Consider the following 20,640-nt stretch of genomic DNA (forward strand, 5'->3'; position numbering starts at 1 on the left):
TGGAGAGTTGCCCATATAGGCGGAGCACCCCGTTTCTGACGTCAGAACAATTTCAAATCTGTATCAGTCTGTATCAGATCCGTTGCAGCCCCGTTTTTAGAGATTTGGGTATGGAGGAAAAGAGAGAGGGTTGTGTTTTCTGACACTTGGTGAGTTCCCTGACACACCGGGGACACATATTCATGTATAAAAGACGTACAAAAAAGTGCATTTTGCATGATAGGTCCCCTTTAAAGAAGCAGAAGAATGGGTAACTAGTAGGGCTGCACGATTTTGGGGAAAAAAATCGAATTGCGATTTTTCTGACAAATATTGCGATTGCGATTCGATTTGCGATATTTGTTTTTAAGCGACCCAACAGAAATGTATTGTAAAATACGGTCATATCTCCGGCTAGGAAGGTCACATTAACATGCTCCCATCTCTAGCACCCCGCAGCCCGAGCTACGAGTGAAAGAACTAAACTTACTTCAGTTTAAGATTCACCCTGTAATACATGTAAAACATGTGATGGAGCATTACTAACCTGACTCAGATGCTTTGTTTCACCAAACCATCTAGGAAAGCTCCATTGGAAAGGGCAGGCACTTTCAAAAATAATTGGCAGGTGATTGGATCAATCTGTCTATCACCTTCTATCATGGGCCACTTCTGATTGGTTAACAATGGCTGGTACATGTGGAGCACAGCACTTCTGATTGGTGTGGATGACTGACACACAAGGAAAAAAAAAAAATGTAAAAAGAAATCGCAGGCTTTGCGATTTGATAATTGCATCATTTTCAAATCGCGATTATGATTTAAAATCGATTAATCGTTCAGCCCTAGTAACTAGACACAGAAGTCCAAGCTATTCTTATTATTGTTGACATGTTGTATCCCTTCAGACATGACTGAATCATCTACACACTCAAACTGTACTTCTCTAAACTTTGTGAGTTGCTATGATCAGTAGTCCGTCAGAGAAGTAGAGAGAGCTTATTCACTTTACACAACATTTCAGCTAAATGTGCTAAATGCTATGGGGTCAGGGTTTCAATCAGAGTTTTTACCGATACCGATGACTGGCACTTTCAGCATATGGAAGCTTGAAGCAATTAAGTCCTCATTCATGTATTTGCAGTATACAATACAGTGGAAATTGGCATGTTTCTCCATCATAGAGTGAGCACACAAGTACTGTGCAATTGCAACGACAACTATCTCTACAAAACAAGTTGATAAACAAGGTAGAATTATCATAGAGGAGGATGATATGTTGAATCACATAAGAAGTTGAAACACAGCCAAATTAGCATCCTAAAATCATGAAAGAAAAGCTCTACTGGCCATAAAACTGAATAGACCTGCATTAAATAACTCAATAGGCTGTGTTGGTGGGCATGAACTCCACTTAGTTACAGTAGAAATAAAGCGTGCACATTACAAAAAAAAACAGGAACGTGTGCTTGCATGTATTTGATTGGCCAGTGTCTTGCCTGATAATGTTGCATTGTTGATCCTGTGGTGTTTTGCTGTAGCCCTCTGCATTGCCACCGTTGCGTAATCCATGTGTGGTGGCATCATTTCAATAAATAAGGTTTTTAACACAATGCTGTTGCCTGTTTGAACAAGCTTAGAAAGCAGCGAGAGTCTTTGTACAAGTTATTTACAAGTTGCAACTAGAAGGTTATAAGGCATAGGCAATAAGACTGTTAAACACCTGAACTGTTGTAACAACATCCATAACATTCATCTGCTACTTAGTAATTATTTATCTATTTATCTAATATATCATTCCAATAGCTTGCATATAGACTCTTATTTCAGTATTTCACTTTTTTTAAACTATTTTTCTTTCTGTATTTACTTTTTAACATTTACTTGCACTATATTTTTCTGTTTTTCTGTATTATTGTGTTGCACTGTTGGAGAAGCCTGTGACCTAAGATTTTCATCGACATAACTACTCTGTAGCTATGTTCGTATGACAAATAAAGAACCTTGATTATGTCAGCAAATTCGCATTGGATCAGGAAATGTCTGGGTATATTGCTCCTGGAGTATGCTGTCTTGATGTTGAGCACCTTATTTGCCCAACTCCCAGACAAATAACCCGTCATCTGCCCCTTGCCACATTCAGGCATCCATCCAGCGGACAACAAACCAACCATGCAGCTGTTCATTTATCTACTTTTCATCCCTGCTCTGTGTTGCTGTCTGGTCATTAAGGTCATTGACATGTAATCTGATAGCAGTCAATGAGCTAACCAAATGAGCCACCTAATATCTGAATCCTGCTGCAAGCACAGACACTTTCAATAATGCTGTGTACATTAACTGCATTAACATAGAGAGGAGGAGGAAGGGAAACTGGAGGAAGGGGGTAGAGAGAGAAGCTGCAACACTGAGGATGAAAGAAAATAGGAAAACCTTATCTATCATTGAACACTGAGATTTTTTTCCTGTTTTACGAGACACGGCTGCGCGTACAATTCATCATCTTTTATTTAGAAGATGTACGGAGACCCATAAAGCCTAGTAAGATGAAATATGTCTCTTGAATAAATTGTGAATATTCTGTGTTTTCTTTCTGTGATGGAACATTATTTCAATCCCTGTCATTATGATGCTGCCAGAATCCCCTGGCAGGCACAAGGAGGTTTGGGACTTTTAAGCCGTTTGTTTCATCTCAGGTATTAACCCCAATTTTATACCTACGCAGTGAGATAATCATGGTTTCAAGCTGTTAGTATTTTCTTCACTCACCAAATCTGCACACTTTTAATCCCTGGAAACTAATTAAGATTTATATAATTATCATTTTTGCCAGTTTAGTAGTCAGTTTGTGTGTGCCTGAATTGTGTGCGTGTGCGTGTGCGTGTGTGTGTGAAGAAAGAGACAAACCAAAGAAGAGGAAACTGGAGAAAAGCATGTGTAAACCAGACTTCTCTAGGAGGAAAGTGAATGAAGGTATAGCGTTAGACAAGGCTTTCTTTATGTGTGTTGGGAGGCATCATGCTGCTGCAGTGCTTTGGGTGAGCACTGACTGACCACCCTCCTAAACCCCCTAATCACATACACACACACTCCCCTGTCAGACCCTGGAAATACCTCACATTCCTTCGACTTCACTGACTGCTTTACAGCCAAGGAGATTACAAAGGAATGGGCAGGCTCAGAGTGGACTCAGAAACCTTTTCGTTTTTAATCAAAACCACTGGACACCACACCTTATCTCGCCCATCCCATACGGAGATGTCACTGGCTGTGCCGCTAATGAGATATAGTGTACTGTACATCTAAGTGAGCCACCAGCCTGGCTCACCTGATAATCCCATTGAAGTGAAACCTCATCCTACTGTTTGAGCAGCGTGTTGGCTCAACTTGTACCTGGGGCCCGACTCATACCCTGTCCAGCTCCACCACTCTCCCCTGGGAGGAGGTTTTCTCTTTCTCTTGGGCTCAAGTTGCCAGCTCAGGTGTCCTGGATTCCCTGGGTCTCTCTCCTCCGGTTTCACCTCCTGTAACATGCCTTCTTTCCTTTTGCCATGCTCAGGTCATCTATACTATTCACCCCGCAAGTCTTCATCAGGATGACAAAGAGGGATGGTGAACAGATGCAGTTCTACTCATTCACTTGTATGTTGTGGTCCACTGATGCACAATCAAGATCACATAGATGATATTGCTTGAACAGGAGACAGCAGATTGATTTCCTGGGCTAGTTCATTATAGCGTAAGGGGAGAGCTTCACGGTCAGGTGATGTTCCGGCTGAAGTCTCTCAAAACCTCAGCTGTACGTTGGCCAGGAAACAGGACTGACAGTGGAGGAGAACGTAGCCTGTAAGCACACTTCCCAATGAGGCTGGCAGCTAGAAATATATGTGATTCAACCATCCCTACCCAGCTCAAACTGTTTCGAATTCTCACTTCACGCTCTTACCCCTCCAAGACATGTGCCGCCTAGCTGGTCACCGATGGAATTTAATTACATAGGATGATGTCTTTTTTATCTTTGTTTAAAGAGGATATAGTTATTTGCTTTCAAGATGTGGTACTCCGATCATTAATAAAATAAATCAGAGGTCATACTGTGAACTACTCAGGTCTGTTACTGAAAGTGTAACATGTAACCTTTCCCTCAGTGGGGAATCTAAGCTACTGATCCTGGGTTTAGTATCTAAGGTGTCAATGTCTGAGGTTCTCTAAAGGCGCATTTCCACTACAGGGTTTTAGCGCAGATCGGATCGGCTCGGTTCACCTTTGCTCGGTTCGGCTCACTTTAAGCTGCGTTTCCATTACAGTTAGTAACGAGGGTAGTAACTGTCATAGCAGATGGGGACTCGAGTTTGTGACTCGGACTCAAGTCACACTTAAGTCGCACACACAGAGACTTCAGACTTGACTTGGACTCCTGCTCAAAAGACTTCGGACTCGACTTGGACTCGTGTTTTGGAACTCGTGAACAATCATTGTGTTTTCTATTTTTGGCGTATTAAAAGGTGGGATAGGTAAGTTTGAGAAACCGGCTCGAGATCGCTAGAATTTGAAAATACACAACCGGAGAAAATCTGCCACTTCCTCACAGAGCCCCTCCTCCAACACACACGAACGCGCACATGACCAATGAGGGCACGAGATAAGTTTGTGCCCCGATGGGAGGCTGACAGGCAGGTAGGCCATCCAGTTACTTTAGCCGGGCCGGCTATCGGGATGTTAAGAGCATTCCATGGAGTATAACAAAAAGTGTATCTCGAGCCGGTTTCTCAAACGTACCTACCCCACCTTTAACATTAACATCATGGTAACACCATGGCGACCGGCGGCACACCTGCAGCTGTACCGCTTGTAATTAGGTTCAACTATAAAAACTTCGAACAAAACGCCGGCGGCACCAACAAAAGGAGCGCACACTGCAAAGTCTGCAATATTAAAATCAAGGATGCTGGTGCAACAACGTCAAATTTCATCAGGCACTTGAAAACTCACCCGGAGAGGTCAGTCACATTAACGCATATGGACGGTTAGCAAACATGTTTAGCTCAGCATCAGCTATGTAATGTTAACTTAGCTTGCTACTAGCTTTGTAACTGAATATTTGAAAAGATGAGTGAATGTTTGCTTATCATACTTGTTTGCGTTGAGTGGCGTTGACATCCAACTCTTGACATGACATAAAAAAGGTCGGTAACGTTAATCATTACGTTCCGCTGCCACCATCTACTGGCTAACGTTAAACGTAGAAAAATACATAGTTACATACATAAATATATCTGTCGGTTTATAGGCAGGTTACAGGTTTATTGTTGACCACGTAACGTTAATGTTACAGGTTTATCAGGTTACCATTACACTGGGTTTGAGTTAGAGGATAGAGGAATATGTTTATTTATAGTAGACTTAAAAGATGTAATTAGAGACCCAGTGTAATTAAACAATACGGTTGCAGAGGTCAAATTTTAACATTTTTGTCCACTGGCCAAATGGCTAGCCTAGTGAATGTTGAAATGTTACCAGCCACTCAATAGATTGCCATTGTTATGTTTGGCTGGTGCGTGCAACATACAGTACCAGCCACTTGCATGATTTACCAGCATTTGGCTGGTAAATGGTGTTAATGGTAGATATCTCTTTTGGAACAGGTCATGTTTTAATATCACCAGTTCAGTATATTTCAGATAATATTGCAGCAATAGTTTTTTAGTTGCAAATGGCACAGAACAAATGTTTACTTTTAAGTAATTTTAACACAGTTTCCCTGCGGGGGATTAATAAAGTATTTGTGATACTGATTTCTGATTCTGAAGTGTTTTGCTTATAAGTTGTTTGCATTTAGCTAAAGTGTGATGTTTTTCCTCATATTGCATTGCAATAGCCTGTTTAAAGTGATCATATAACAAACAACTAATCAGTACTGATACTGTATGCTAATAGATATAGGAGTGATAATAATACAGTAAATGCTTTGAATTTCTTAGATATAGCTGTGCAGTATTCTTAACAGACTGGATAGCAGCAGACAATAGAAGGCTTATTACAACCAGAAGAGACATGAGACTTTTATTTTTTAGAGACTTGAGACTTGACTTGGACTCGTGACCAAAGACTTGAGACTTGATCAAGTCTCACCCCACAAAGACTTGAGACTTGACTTGGACTCGTGACCAAAGACTTGAGACTTGACTTGGACTTGCAAAAAAAGACTTGTGAACATATGTGTCATAGTATTGTTAACTGACTACAAGGGGAGTTGTCATATACGTTACGGCATGTTTACGACAGTTACAGTAAGTGGGGGTGGCGCGAGAGTACCACCGGAGGGAGCAATAAAGCGTCCTGTTAAATAACCAACTGTTCCGTTGTCTGTTAATATCCAAGATATTACATGGTGTCAGAAGTGGTCGAGGATGGCAAAGTTTCAACCACCAGAGAGGTTTTGTTTCGAGAAACCCGCCGAATGGTCAGACTAGAAGAAACGGTTTACACTGTACAGGACAGCTACTAAGTTGGACAAAGAAGAAGGTCCAGTTCAAGTAAGCACGCTGGTGTATGCGCTCGGGAAGGAAGCAGAGAACATTCTCAGCTCTTTTACCTACGGGGAAGAGGAAAATGAGTCGCAGTATGATGTTGTACTGGCTAAATTTGACGCATATTTCATCCCGAGACGCAACGTTATACATGAACGGGCATGTTTCAACCAGAGAGTGCAGCGCGCGGGAGAGCGCACAGAGACATTCATCCGCGCACTATATGAGCTGTCGGAACATTGCAACTTCGGAACGGCTCGTGAGGAAAACATAAGAGACAGAATCGTGGTGGGAATTCTAGACAAGGATCTGTCTCAGAGGCTACAGCTGATCCCTAACCTCACTCTGGAGATGACGGTACAAGAGGCGCGTCAATCAGAGGAGGTAAAAGCTCAAGTTAACCAGCAGGGGGAGCGGGCTTACGCCGTGCAGGAAGTAGCACAACGGCATAGCAGAGGTGCAACACAGAAGTGGCGGCACCCACAGAGAGAGAGGCGACAGGAGAGAGAGAGTGAGAATGACCACAGGAAGTGCTGGCGGTGCGGCAAAATGCCACACCGCCAGCAGGATGACTGCCCAGCAAGGAGGTCTACTTGCAATAATTGTGGGAAAAGTGGACACTGGGAAAGGGTGTGCAAGAGCAAGCAGGTGAGAGAAGTGACTGAGGGTGAGGGATCAGAAGATGGACAGTATTATTATCTGGGCTCAGTTAATAGCATGCCTCACAATGATAATGAATGGACAGTCACATTAGAGATTGGCAGCTCACCTGTAGAATTTAAAATAGATACTGGAGCCGATTGTAGTATCATAAGCGAAACTGTGTACAAAACACTGGAGCCAAAAAGGGTTCTACAGAGGCCAAAGAAGGTGCTGAGTGGTCCCGGGGGTGGATTGAACTGTTTAGGGCAGTTTATAACTCAGACCAGCTACAAGGGAAAAACATACACATGCAGGCTCTATGTCATTAGAGGGCAGAGTGTGAATAACCTACTCAGCAGGCCAGTAGCTGTAGCTATGGGGTTAGTAAAGCGAGTGGGCGAGGTCAACACCAGTGAACAGGAGTTTGGCCTACTGAAAACACAGCCTGTGAAGATAGCTCTAAAGGACAATAACCAGCCCTATGCAGTATGCACAGCACGCCGGGTCCCCATACCGCTCCTGGGTGCAGTGAAAGAGGAGTTGGAGAGGATGGAAGCCAACGACATAATTGAAGCCGTGACTGACCCAACAGAGTGGTGCGCACCCATGGTGCCAGTCCAGAAAAAGTCTGGAAAAACACGCATCTGTGTGGACTTAAAGAAGCTTAATAAGGCTGTCAAAAGGGAGAGATTCATCTTGCCGACATCAGAGGGGATGATAGCTCAGCTCAGCGGCTCCACAGTCTTCTCATCACTTGACGCAGCGTCAGGGTTCTGGCAGATCCCACTGGACAAAGACAGCCAGAGGTTGACCACCTTCATCACGCCGTACGGAAGGTACTGTTTTAAACGTCTTCCCTTTGGGATAAGCAGCGCACCTGAGATATTTCAGAGGAAGATGGTAGAGACGCTGGAAGGGCTGGATGGCGTTGCCGTCTACATGGACGACATCATCATCCATGGCAGCAACACCAGCGAACATGATGAGCGGCTGCAGAAGGTTCTGGATCGACTGGAGTCTGCAGGCCTGAAGCTGAACAATGAGAAGTGTGTGCTGAGAAAGGAGGAGCTGCACTTCCTGGGTCAGGTGATCAACAAAGATGGTGTATGACCCGACCCGGCCAAAGTGTCTGCAGTCAGCAAACTTGAACCACCAGAAAACGTGCAGGAACTAAAGAGAGCACTCGGCATGATCAACTACCTGGGGAAATATATTCCAGAATCGCCACAGTGGGCCAGCCACTATATGCACTGTTAAAAGCAGACTCAGTGTGGATGTGGGGTCCGGCGCAACAAGCAGCCTTTGAGCGAGTTAAAGAGCTCCTCACAACGTCACCTACCCTGGTGTACTATGATGTTAACAGGAGCACAGTGGTCTCAGCAGACGCAAGCAGTTATGGGATAGGCGGTGTCCTGCTGCAGCTCCATGGCGAGGACTGGAGACCGGTAGCATACTGCTCAAGGCGACTGAGCGACGCTGAAACCAGGTACGCTCAGATAGAGAAGGAGTGCCTGGCGAGCGTGTGGGCGTGTGAGAGGTTTCAGATGTATCTCTACGGCCTACCAGCATTCAAACTGATTACGGATCACAAACCCCTCATCCCACTGATGAACTCCAGGGATCTCGATAATGTGCCACTCCGCTGCCAGCGACTCCTCATGCGGTTGATGAGGTTCAACCCGGAGGCTGAATATGCGCCGGGGAAAACCCTGGTGGTGGCAGACACACTGTCCAGGAGCCCACAGGAAGACAAGGAGCTCAGTAGAGACACAGACGTGGAGTGTTACGTAGCAGCTGTGATGAGCAGCATTCCAGCATCGCCGAAAAAGATGGACAGCATCCGCGCGGAGACGGCAGCGGACGAGCAGCTCCAAGAAGTGATCAGGTGCATACAAGAGGGGTGGCCTGAACACCTAGCACACATAAACACCTGTGTTAGGGAGTACTTTCCCGTTAGGAACGAACTGTCTATGCATGATGGGGTAGTGACCAGAGGGAGTAGAATAGTGATACCAGGGAGATTGAGGTCAGAGATACTAGAACGCATACATGAGGGCCATCAAGGTCTTAACAAGTGCAGAGACAGGGCCAACACTTCGGTGTGGTGGCCTGGCATAGTCACACAGATCACACACAAAGTCGAGAACTGCATGTACTGTCGTGAGCAGAGGAGAGCACAGAACAAAGAGCCTCTCCTGTCAACACCTCTCCCAGACAGGCCGTGGAAGAGAATTGGCATAGATTTATGTGAACATGAGAGAGAGAGTTACCTAGTCATAGCTGACTACTACTCTAGATACCTGGAGATACTCCACATGCCTACCACGACTAGTGCACATGTGATCTTGAAGCTGAGAGCCACGTTTGCCCGGCACGGAATACCGGAGGAGGTTGTCAGTGACAACGGACCGCAGTTCAGCAGCGATGTCTTCAGAGGCTTTGCCTGTGACATGGACTTTAAGCACACAACCTCTAGTCCCCACAACCCACAAGGAAACGGTTATGCTGAACGTGCAGTCCAAACGGCAAAGGGGATTCTGAGACAAAAGAACCCCCTACTTGCTTTAATGGTTTACCGTTCTTCTCCACACAGCAGTACGGGTGTCAGTCCGGCAGAGCTCCTAATGGGCAGGAAAATCAGGACGACGCTGCCCACTCTGGCCAAGAACCTGCAACCAAAGTGGCCGAGCAGACACCACATCAGAGCTCGAGATGCTGCGGAGAAGAGCAAACAGGCCTTCTACTATAACAAGCGCCATGGCGTGAGAGAGCTCACACCACTGCAGCGAGGAGACCATGTTCTCACCAGACTGGACAATCAAAATACCTGGTCCACACCTGCAGTAGTGGCAGGTGAGAGTGTTACACAGAGGTCTTATCTCATCGAGACGGAGCAGGGTGCTCTGTACAGACGTAACCGTCGACATCTCCAAAAGGTGCCCGTAGCGGGGCCTCCAGCGAACGACGACACAAATCCCAGGAATAACACACCAGACATTCAGATGAACATGGCTCGCCTGGTCCAACAAGGTACACTGATGGACTGATCCAAACCAGGTCTGGTAGACCTGTTAGACCTGTCCAGAGACTTGACCTGTGAGGGGACAGTTCAATAATTTAAAAAAAGGGTATTGATATTGTAAAAAAAAAAAAAAAAAAGGGGGAGATGTCATAGTTATTGATGTGTTGATATTGTTAAAGAAAAGATATCTAAGTTATTGATATGTGTTGATATTGTTAAAAGGGAAAAAGGGAGATGTCATAGTATTGTTAACTGACTACAAGGGGAGTTGTCATATACGTTACGGCATGTTTACGACAGTTACAGTAAGTGGGGGTGTCGCGAAAGTACCACCGGAGGGAGCAATAAAGCGTCCTGTTAAATAACCAACTGTTCCGTTGTCTGTTAATATCCAAGATATTACAGTAACTATATTAACCACGCAGTGGAGGCATGTTTTCCTACTGGAACCACTCCGGCCGTTGTGGTCCTTGACGGCTCTATAATCACTCTTCAGTTTTTTTGTTTTTCTCTACACTGCTGGAAAGTCCTCGTGAAGCCGTGTGCGGCCAGTGTAGAGACCTCCTGGTACACTTTCTCGTTTCGCATTGCGCCGCCGAGCTAAAGCTGTATTTTTTCATCCGCAACGAGATGGAGGAATGTCTGTACCTCGTAGAAATTAAAAATACTTTGTTGAAATTAGAAATACTTGCTGACGGTAGCTCGTCTGTTTGGACTGTCTCGCGCAAGAATTGTGACGATTACGATCCAAGCGAGCATATTTTCAGCTCGCTTGGAACCTCGACTGAGGTGTTCTAAAAAAGTACCAGTAAGCCGGTAGGCTACTACCCCTAGTGAAAAAGCAAAATAGAGCGAGCCGAGCCGCGCTAATACCCTGTAGTGAAAATGCGCCTTAAGACATCTTCAGACCCAAGATCTTACAGTTCGATTTGGTCACTGGTTAACTTGGTACTGTAGTGCCGTGAAAAGAGAGTCGGAGGCGGTGTATTAAGAATGGAGTTCCAATCTTTATTATCCATTACTTCAGAGAGGTTAACACATGCACTGCTCTGCCATGATGAGCTAGCAGGAATGGCAGCTAAAGCTACAGGTGTTCCCCACTAAAGGGTCCGTGTGGCAACACAATAAGCAAGGTGAATTATGTCCAATAACGTGTCACCACACAAGCCCCCCCAGAATTCACACATAAACAAAATCAGCATGGCGGGGAGGAACGACACGCCGACCCCCACGACTCCTGAGCACGGGAGTCGGAAAAGTGACTCCCGCCTGTGCGGCCCCCGGAAGGGGAGGGACCGGGACAACAGGTCTTAAATCCGTGACAGGGGACGAGGCCGGGGGGCGGCCCCGTCGCGGAGGTCGAGCGAGCACCACAGGCTGGTCCAAGTCCAGGTGAGCAGCCTTCACCCGGTCCACCGAGACGTGCTCGGCCTTGCCACCCAGGTCGACCACCAGGTGCTTGTCCCCGTGCTCCAAGACCCGGAAAGGCCCATCATAAGGGGGCTGCAGGGGGCCTCTGTGCGCATCGTGCCGGATGAACACGTGCTCCGCCGAGCGGAGCTCTGCGGGAACCTGGGACACCTGAGTACCGTGCTGAGTAGTAGGGATCGGAACAAAGGCCTCAGCGGCGTCACGCAGGAAAGCCCGCTGGGCCGACGCCGACCAGGGAGCCGATGCATTTGGGAGGAAATCCCCCGGAACTCTCAGCGGCTGACCGTAGACCATCTCCGCTGTAGAACACTGCAGATCTTCCTTAGGTGCGGTCCTCAGGCCCAGCATCACCCAGGGCAGCTTGTCGACCCAGTTACCGTCCGTAAGGCCGGCCTTGAGGGCCGCCTTCATGGAGCGATGAAAGCGCTCGCAGAGACCGTTAGCCTGAGGGTGGTAAGCGGTAGTCCTGTGCAGCTTAACCCCCAAACCGCCTTCCACAGCGTTCCAGAGCTCGGACGTGAACTGAGAGCCCCTGTCTGAGGAAATGTCTGACGGGGTGCCAAAACGACACACCCACGTTGCAATGAAGGCCCGGGCAACGTCTGCGGCTGATGTCGAAACGAGCGGAACCGCCTCCGGCCAACGGGTCGTCCTGTCCACCATGGTGAGGAGGTAGGAAAACCCCTGAGAGGAAGGCAACGGACCAACCAGGTCAATGTTGACGTGATCAAACCTCCTCTCAGGCACCAGGAAACGCTCCAACGGGGCCTTCGTGTGGCGGTGCACCTTAGCGCGTTGACAAGCCACGCACTCCCTGGCCCAAGTCCTCACGTCCCTTTTCAGTCCTTGCCAAACGAACTTCGCCGCTACCAAACGGACCGAAGGTTTAACGCCGGGGTGTGACAGGCCGTGCACAGCCTCGAACACAGGACGCCTCCAGCTGGCAGGGACGACAGGCCGCGCCAGGCCCGTAGAGACGTCACACAGGAGAGTAATGCCCGCGTCGCCGAACACCACGTCCTCCAAGCGCAGCCCCGCGCTCTCCACCTTCAGGGCCTGGACGCCGGGATCTGTGACCTGGTCTGCCGCCATGCGAGTATAGTCCAGGCCCAACTGGACGGCACCGATGACGACCCTGGAGAGGCAATCAGCAACCAGGTTCGACTTGCCAGCCACGTGCTTAATGTCCGTAGTGAACTCCGATATGTAGGACAGCTGCCGCTGCTGACGTGCCGACCAAGGCTCCGCCACTTTTGACATGGCAAAGGTGAGCGGCTTGTGGTCGACAAACGCCGTAAATTCACGGCCTTCCAGCATGAAACGGAAGTGCCGCACGGCCAAATAAAGTCCGAGGAGCTCCCGGTCAAAGGCGCTGTATTTGCGTTCTCTAGGCGTCAGCTGGCGGCTGAAAAAGGCGAGCGGCTGCCAAGCGCCCTCCACCCACTGCTCGTGCACTGCGCCGACCGCGTAGTCTGACGCGTCCGTGGTGATGGAGATGGGAGCCGTAGATGATGGGTGTGCCAGCAAAGCCGCCTGAGCCAACGCGGTCTTGACCTCAGCAAAAGCGCCGTCCGCCTCTGCTGTCCAGTCGATCTCCTGGACGGGGGTCTTGCCTTTCAACGCTTCATACAGCGGCCGCATGATGTGTGCGGCCCGGGCGATGAAACGGTGGTAGAAAGTCACCATCCCCAGAAACTCACGGAGCGACCGGGCTGTGAGCGGGCGAGGAAACGCCGCAACAGCCTCCACCTTCGCTGGCAGAGGTGTCGCACCGCCCTTGGTGACGCGGTGCCCCAGGAAATCGATGTCCGACACCCCGAACTGGCACTTTGCAGGATTGATGATTAATCCGTGTTCGTTGAGCCGTGTGAAAAGGGCTCGGAGGTGGGACAGGTGCTCCTGCACTGAAGCGCTGGCGACGAGTATGTCGTTGAGGTAAACAAACACAAACGGCAGGTCCCGCAGCACCGAATCCATCAGGCGCTGGAACGTCTGAGCGGCATTCTTGAGTCCAAAAGGCATCCGCAGGAACTCAAAAAGTCCAAAAGGCGTTATCACTGCTGTCTTGGGAATGTCCAGGGGGTGCATGGGCACCTGGTGGTATCCACGCACCAGGTCCACCTTGGAAAACACCCCCGTACCGGCCAGATGCGCCGAAAAGTCCTGAATGTGCGGCACCGGATAGCGGTCAGGCGTAGTGGCGTCGTTGAGTCGGCGGTAATACCCGCACGGGCGGAACCCGCCGTTCGATTTGGGAACGACGTGCAGGGGGGAAGCCCAAGGACTGTCGGAGCGGCGGACAATGCCCAGGCGCTCCATGGTTGCGAACTCCGCCCTCGCTACAGCCAGCTTAGAAGGGTTCAACCGCCGGGCCCTGGCGTAGACAGGAGGCCCCCCGGTAGTGACGTGGTGTTCCACGCCATGCTTAGTGGTAAGCGCAGAGAAGGTGGGTAGCGACAGGTCTGGAAACTCGGCCAACAGTCTGAGAAACGTGTCTGCACCTGACAGCGAGCCTGACAAGTGTGCACACGAGGGAAGAAAACGTTAAGGCATCAACCAAACGCCTATTCTTAACGTCCACTAAGAGTCCATGAGCACACAAAAAATCCGCTCCGAGGAGGGGAAAAGAAATGTCCGCTGTCACAAAATCCCAGCTGAAACGCTGTCCTCCGATGCACAAACACATAGGCCTTACGCCGTACGTGTGAATGGGACTGCCGTTAGCCGTCGTCAATCGCGGTCCGTGCCCCCCACGGGCGACGTCTTCACTCGACGCTGGAACTACGCTCCGTTGAGCGCCCGTGTCACACAGAAACAGGCTCCCCGAAACGCTGTCGCTGACGAAGAGGAGCCTGCACGTGCCGCCGACGCTCAGAGCCACTACTGAGCGCCGGCCCCTCCGTTTCCCGGGGGTTTGTAGCTGCACGGAGCGATGCATCTCTTCGCCCTTGTCCCGAAACGTGCGTGGTAAACGCACTCTCCGGTGTCTCCACGCCGGCTAGCCACAGCCGTGTCCGGCCTCCGCCACGCTTTCTTGACTGCCGGTGGGCCGCTGAGCGTCGCGGCTAACGTCTCTGCCCCGGGCTGTTGCGTAGCCAGGAAAAAACGATCCGCTTCCTCAGCCAAAGCACGGGGCTCCGTGACAGGCGTGTTGGCCAGCGCCGTCTGTACCCGGGGAGGCAAGTGACGCAGGAAAATCTCCGTGAATAAAATACGGGGATCTTCCCCCCCTAGCAGATTTAGCATTTTCTCCATTAGCTGGGATGGCTTGCTGTCTCCTAGGCCTTGAATGTCAAGTATCTGGCGGGCCCTCTCCTTAGCAGATAAGCTAAATGTCTTAAGGAGAAGGGCCTTAATCGCCTCATATTTGCCATGATGTGGGGGGGCTGCGATGAATCCCACCAACCTGGATGACGTGGAGCTCCCCAGCGCTGCTGCTACCACATGGTAGTATTTTAGGTCCCCGTCACGGACCTGTCGGCAGGCGAAATGTGCCTCCACGTGTGCGAACCATGCCTCCGCGGTGTGCTCCCAGAATTCCGGCAGCTTATGAAAACATCGCGCTCAGCCATGTTCGTTAATTTTCCGGAAACTTTCTCGGAAAAGTCAGGGTCACCAGTGTAGTGCCGTGAAAAGAGAGTCGGAGGCGGTGTATTAAGAATGGAGTTCCAATCTTTATTATCCATTACTTCAGAGAGGTTAACACATGCACTGCTCTGCCATGATGAGCTAGCAGGAATGGCAGCTAAAGCTACAGGTGTTCCCCACTAAAGGGTCCGTGTGGCAACACAATAAGCAAGGTGAATTATGTCCAATAACGTGTCACCACAGTACACTAAATTCACTCAGAGATTGGCGATAGTACTCAACACACAGAGCAGTAAGACCTCCATTCAGCAATAAACACTACCATTGACTAAGGAAAAAGTACAACAAAATATTATAATAATATGTATATAAAAAAAGTCATATGTTGAGGTTCACTTCTTTGGTACACTCCTTTTTATTTAACTCAAAGTGTTAGTATTTTAGAAAACCAAAATGACCAACAACTTTACGTTTTGTTAAAAATATGTAACGTTTATTTTAATTCTGTTCTTACCTTCCTCTTCGAATGGCAGTACATCTTGATGTCAGAATCCATAAGAGATGAAGAGATCCACTAGCAGCCATGTTGATCCATACTCAGTCCCTCATTAGGAAAACACCCTGCACGCAAATTTGGACAACAGCTATCATATAATCCGAATGATTTGTTTTAGTGACCAGCTTGTTACAATGTACATAAACAGTCCATTCAATAAACATGATTTAACTCAATGATTGTATATTAACATAATGCATTTATCTTGGCTTCTACATTCTTTGTTCAATGTAGGCCTATACTCATTAGCTTTAACTATAATTAAAATACATACAAATAACGTAGGCTACAGGCCACAATTGAGAAAAACAGGGGTGGGCGGCTAACTTCACATTTTACAAACACGGTATATCTGGCTGGCTTTGCAACACAATTTGCAAACAGTTAAACTATTCTGGAGTGATATGTCAATGCTAATCACCAGTAACTTTGGGTAGCTAACTTGCACGAGAGTCCATTTAATTGGAGGGAGACGCCAGGCTATCGTTTATCCCAACAGTAAAAACACAATTTAGCAGATTGCTCTCTCTCTGGTAATACTGTCAGCTCCACTAAATTCCTATAAATCTTACAATGGAAGTTTATTATTTTTAATCTTAATGATCTTCTGTCACACACCTGTGTTGCTAGCGTCCTCTGCGTGCTTTCCAGAGGCTCATCTGGGCATGGCAGTCTGACGCGTTAACGTGGCGTGTGAGGCGTTTATGGAGCCTCTGTACATTTCAACGATATTTGACTTTTTTGTAAAACGTACTGAATGTCCTATGTCAATTGTAAAAGTTTAAACATTTTGTAAATACACTGATTCGCTTTCTAAAACAACAACATTCATGAAGGAATATGACCCAACATAAATCAAAAACATAAACATGTTAATAAGTTGGTGGTTAGTGGCTTTTTATGATAGTAGTAGAGTAAGTTAATTAGCTGCTGTTTGGAAGATTGTGTTGCTTGGTATTTCACAATGTAGCCAATGAAGACCAACAAATTGAGTAAATGAAGATGGTAACCTTGGACAAAGTTTCCTACAACTTTCCTAAAACGTTGAAGGCTCATAGAATAATATAATATAATTTTTTTTTAATGTTCTAGCCTTGAATAACTGGATAATCTAACTTATTTGGGCCTCTTAAGGGTGTTGCATAAACATAAACTTGTTCAAAACTAATAAATAAATATAAAAATGACTTGTGCTTTATTTAAGGGGTCACAACCTAAAAAAGTCAAAAACCACTGCTCTATGATATGCTGTAGCTAAAATGGCCTCCAATTTTATTTCTAACAAAGCTGACCGAATAGTTAAAACCTACAACTTCCTGACTGGTCTTTCTGACCATAATCTCGTTCTTTTTACCAGGAAACTCACAAAAAAAAGGTTAATGGCCACACCTAAAACCCTTGCCTTGGGTTCTCGCTTCATCCCCAAAAATCTGCAACAACGTTTTATGGTTTTATGAAAATGATTGATTGGGGGGACACTCTGTCCTCTGAAGATATTGGTGAAAACAGTGATCTGTTTATATCTAAAATGAAAGATACAATGTCTTCCTTCTCAAGGAGAGGGTGCCTTAGAGATAGGAAGGAACATCGTCTTCCCTGGCTGAATGCAGGAATCTCATGAAATCTAGAGACCAACTATTAAAGCAGAGCTTGAAATCCGGACTATCCACTGAAATACAGAAATGCATTCATGCTCGTAACAAGGTAACACCAAAAATAAGACAGGCCAAAGCGAACTTCTTCATCAATATAATTGAAGGTGCGAAAGGTAACGGTAAAAAAGTTTGGCTAATCTTAAATAAACTATTAGGTAAACATACAAAACAGGAAAATAATATTCTAGAATTAAAAATCAATGATGCCCTGATAAAAGAACCTGCTCTATTGGCCAACTCTCTAAATGAGTATTTCAGAAATAGTGCTCTGGATATTACAAAGCTCTTCCCGCCATCTGAGGTCTCACCTAGCCAGATTGTAGATACACACCCCGTTTTTGACCTGGAGGAAATCACAGAGGTGCAGGTAAAAAATATAATCTCAGGGTTAGGTTCTAAGGCTATGCATATGATTTTGACACCAACTTCATAAAGACACATATTGACGGTCTAATAATACCAATTACCATGCTAGTGAATCAATCTATCAGCACAAGGGAGGTTCCATCATCCTGGAAGGTGGCCACGATGTCCAATTATAGACCAATCAGCATCCTCCCCCGATAGCTGAGAAATGGGTGACAAAACTAATCACCAAACATTTAGACAAAGGCTTCGCTCCACTCCACCCAATGCAGTTTGGTTTTCGTGCTCACCACCACTCCACTGAGACAGCTAACTGTGTCTTTGTGGAAAAGGTTAAATGTATGTCGGACACAAGCCCATATGTAGGTGCTGTCTTCCTTGAACTCAGGAAGGCTTTTGACACTGTTGACCACCAAGTGCTCCTTACAAAGCTGACTCATTTCAATTTTTCGGCAGTTTCGATACAAGTCTTCGAACAGAAAACAGTGTGTTTCGTTCAACGGTGCCAAATCCCCCTACCTTGTCAACCCTGTTGGGGTTCCACAAGGTTCCATTATTGGACCATTACTGTTTTCCTGTACATTAATGACTTGCCTAATGTATGCCCTGAGTTGAATGTGCAAATGTATGCCGATGATGCAGTCATCTTTGTACACGGGAAGAACACTGAAATTATCTCATCCTGTCTCTGAAATGCTTTGGACAAGGTTCAACACTGGCTGAACAACATTTGCTTACAGTTAAATGTAAATAAAACAGTATGCATGATGTTCAGTAAACGACCAGTCAAAATCAAAGGATCCAATGTGTTTTTAAACGGAGCAGAAATAGAACTAGTCTCCCACTTCAAGTATCTTGGAGTCATATTGGACTCAAACTTGACTTTTAAGAAACATATTAAGAAAGTATCCAATACCATTAAATTCAACTTGCAAAATGTTAAACAAATCAGACCTATGATTCTATCCCACATTGAATACTGTTTGACAAACTGGTCGTTTGCTTGTGCCACAAACCTGAAACCAATAGAACAGCTGTACAAGAGAGCTATCAAGGTTTTTGACAGAAAGCCAAATTCATACCACCACTGTACCATCCATGAAAAACACAATTTCTTGAGTTTTGACAATTTTAAGTCTTTTAAAAGTATGTGTTTTTCTATAAATGTTTACATGGACTGGCCCACCCCATCCCCCCCCCCCCCCCTTAGGGGTTTTCATCCACAAAAAACACACTGGACGCTGCACTAGGTCAGGAACCAGAGGAGACTGTGAGGTCCACCGTAGACGGACCACTTTCGGTCAAAATGTCCTTTCCATTAAGGGCAGCTCATTGTGGAATAGCCTCCCAACTGAGATACGGGATATTGTCCCACTTTTAACAGTTTTAAAGGTCAACTAAAAGAATGGTTGAGAAACAAACAAATGTGCAATCACCGCTAAATGCACTTTAATACAGGGGTTTCTCCTCTTGCACTTTAGGTAGCTCTTTAATCTTCTCTTGCACTTTATGTAGCTCTTTTATCTTCTCCTGCACTTTATATGTCATAGCTGCTACATTGTACTGCCATGGTTAATGCTTGTATATGCTGCTCATGCTCTTTCTGCATATCATGTATTTATTTTTTGCTATGTATATAAATGTCATGTTCTGAAATGTTGTATGTGAGGGACTACGGATGGAAATTAGCTAAAAGCAAAAATTCGGCATATTTACATTTTGAAGCATTAATTGTTAAAAATGTTCATCAATGTGCATTGTCCCTCTTCAAATAAACAATTAAATGAAATGAAATTATACCAAGAAAAGGATCCATTAATGATGTATGATACAATATCATACTGTACAACAACAACAAAAATTACAAAAAGGCAATTTACCACAAACAATTTCTTTGTGTGCATGAAAATGTCACTTCTCAGCATTATTCATGACCTAAGAAGATTTAAGGAGACAGACAGAAAGGAGAAGTCACTCAGATTTGGGTGAATCTTGGAGGAGTATGAAGAAATTGGGAGGGGGTTATAGCGCAGCGGGGCTGAGCTGTAGCCCAGCAGGAGGCCATGTCCCTCTAGGGAGGGGTGTCCGAGCATGGGACCACCCAGGGGCAAGACAGACAGACAGAGCCACATAGGGTTAACATGATGGTAACAGCAGTGGGCATCAGCCTTGCCTGCTCTCATTGCCATGTCCTTGTAGAAATGCCAGGGTTTTGGGTGGGGTGGGAGAGGTTTTTTGGAAGACAGTGGGTTGGTAATGTTTTCCACTCATAATCCCACATGGCACAGGCAAAGCCCCAGGTAGTGTTTTAGGAGGGCAGGCGCAGCTCTATGTCATGGCTAGCCAGGGCCAAAGTGTCAGCTGGGTGTTTCCCCAAATCAGCATCGTCCTACACCAGGACAGCCCTCAACCACGACGGGCTGCTGAAGATGACATAATGCTGAAGGCAGAGACTTACTGTGTGTGTAATGTGTAATTTGTCTCTTCACATAAACACACACATGTATGCTTGCATTACTATTTTCTCATGAACATATATGCATGTATTCATGTAGGTGTGTGTCTGTGTGTAAGCATCTGCCTGCCTGCCTGTCAGTACACATTTGAGTGTTTACAGTGCACGTGTATGACTGAGTGTCTATGTGTGTGTGGACCCAGGCCGATGGTGGTGGGGGTCTTATTGATGTTGATGTAGTCCAGATATCTTTATTTAAAGCTGATGTGGTTAAAGTAGCCTCTTAAGCCGCCCTCTCCACGCCTCTGTGGTCTAAGCTTGTGTGAAGAGGTGTGCTAATCGCTCTGCCGTGCAATACCAATGGGAAAGTTCCCTGTAGCCCAGAGATTCGATCACAGCTAATTGGAGATGCACCC

This window comes from Gymnodraco acuticeps, unplaced genomic scaffold (genome assembly GCF_902827175.1).
Source record: "Gymnodraco acuticeps unplaced genomic scaffold, fGymAcu1.1, whole genome shotgun sequence".
Lineage (NCBI taxonomy): Eukaryota > Metazoa > Chordata > Actinopteri > Perciformes > Bathydraconidae > Gymnodraco > Gymnodraco acuticeps.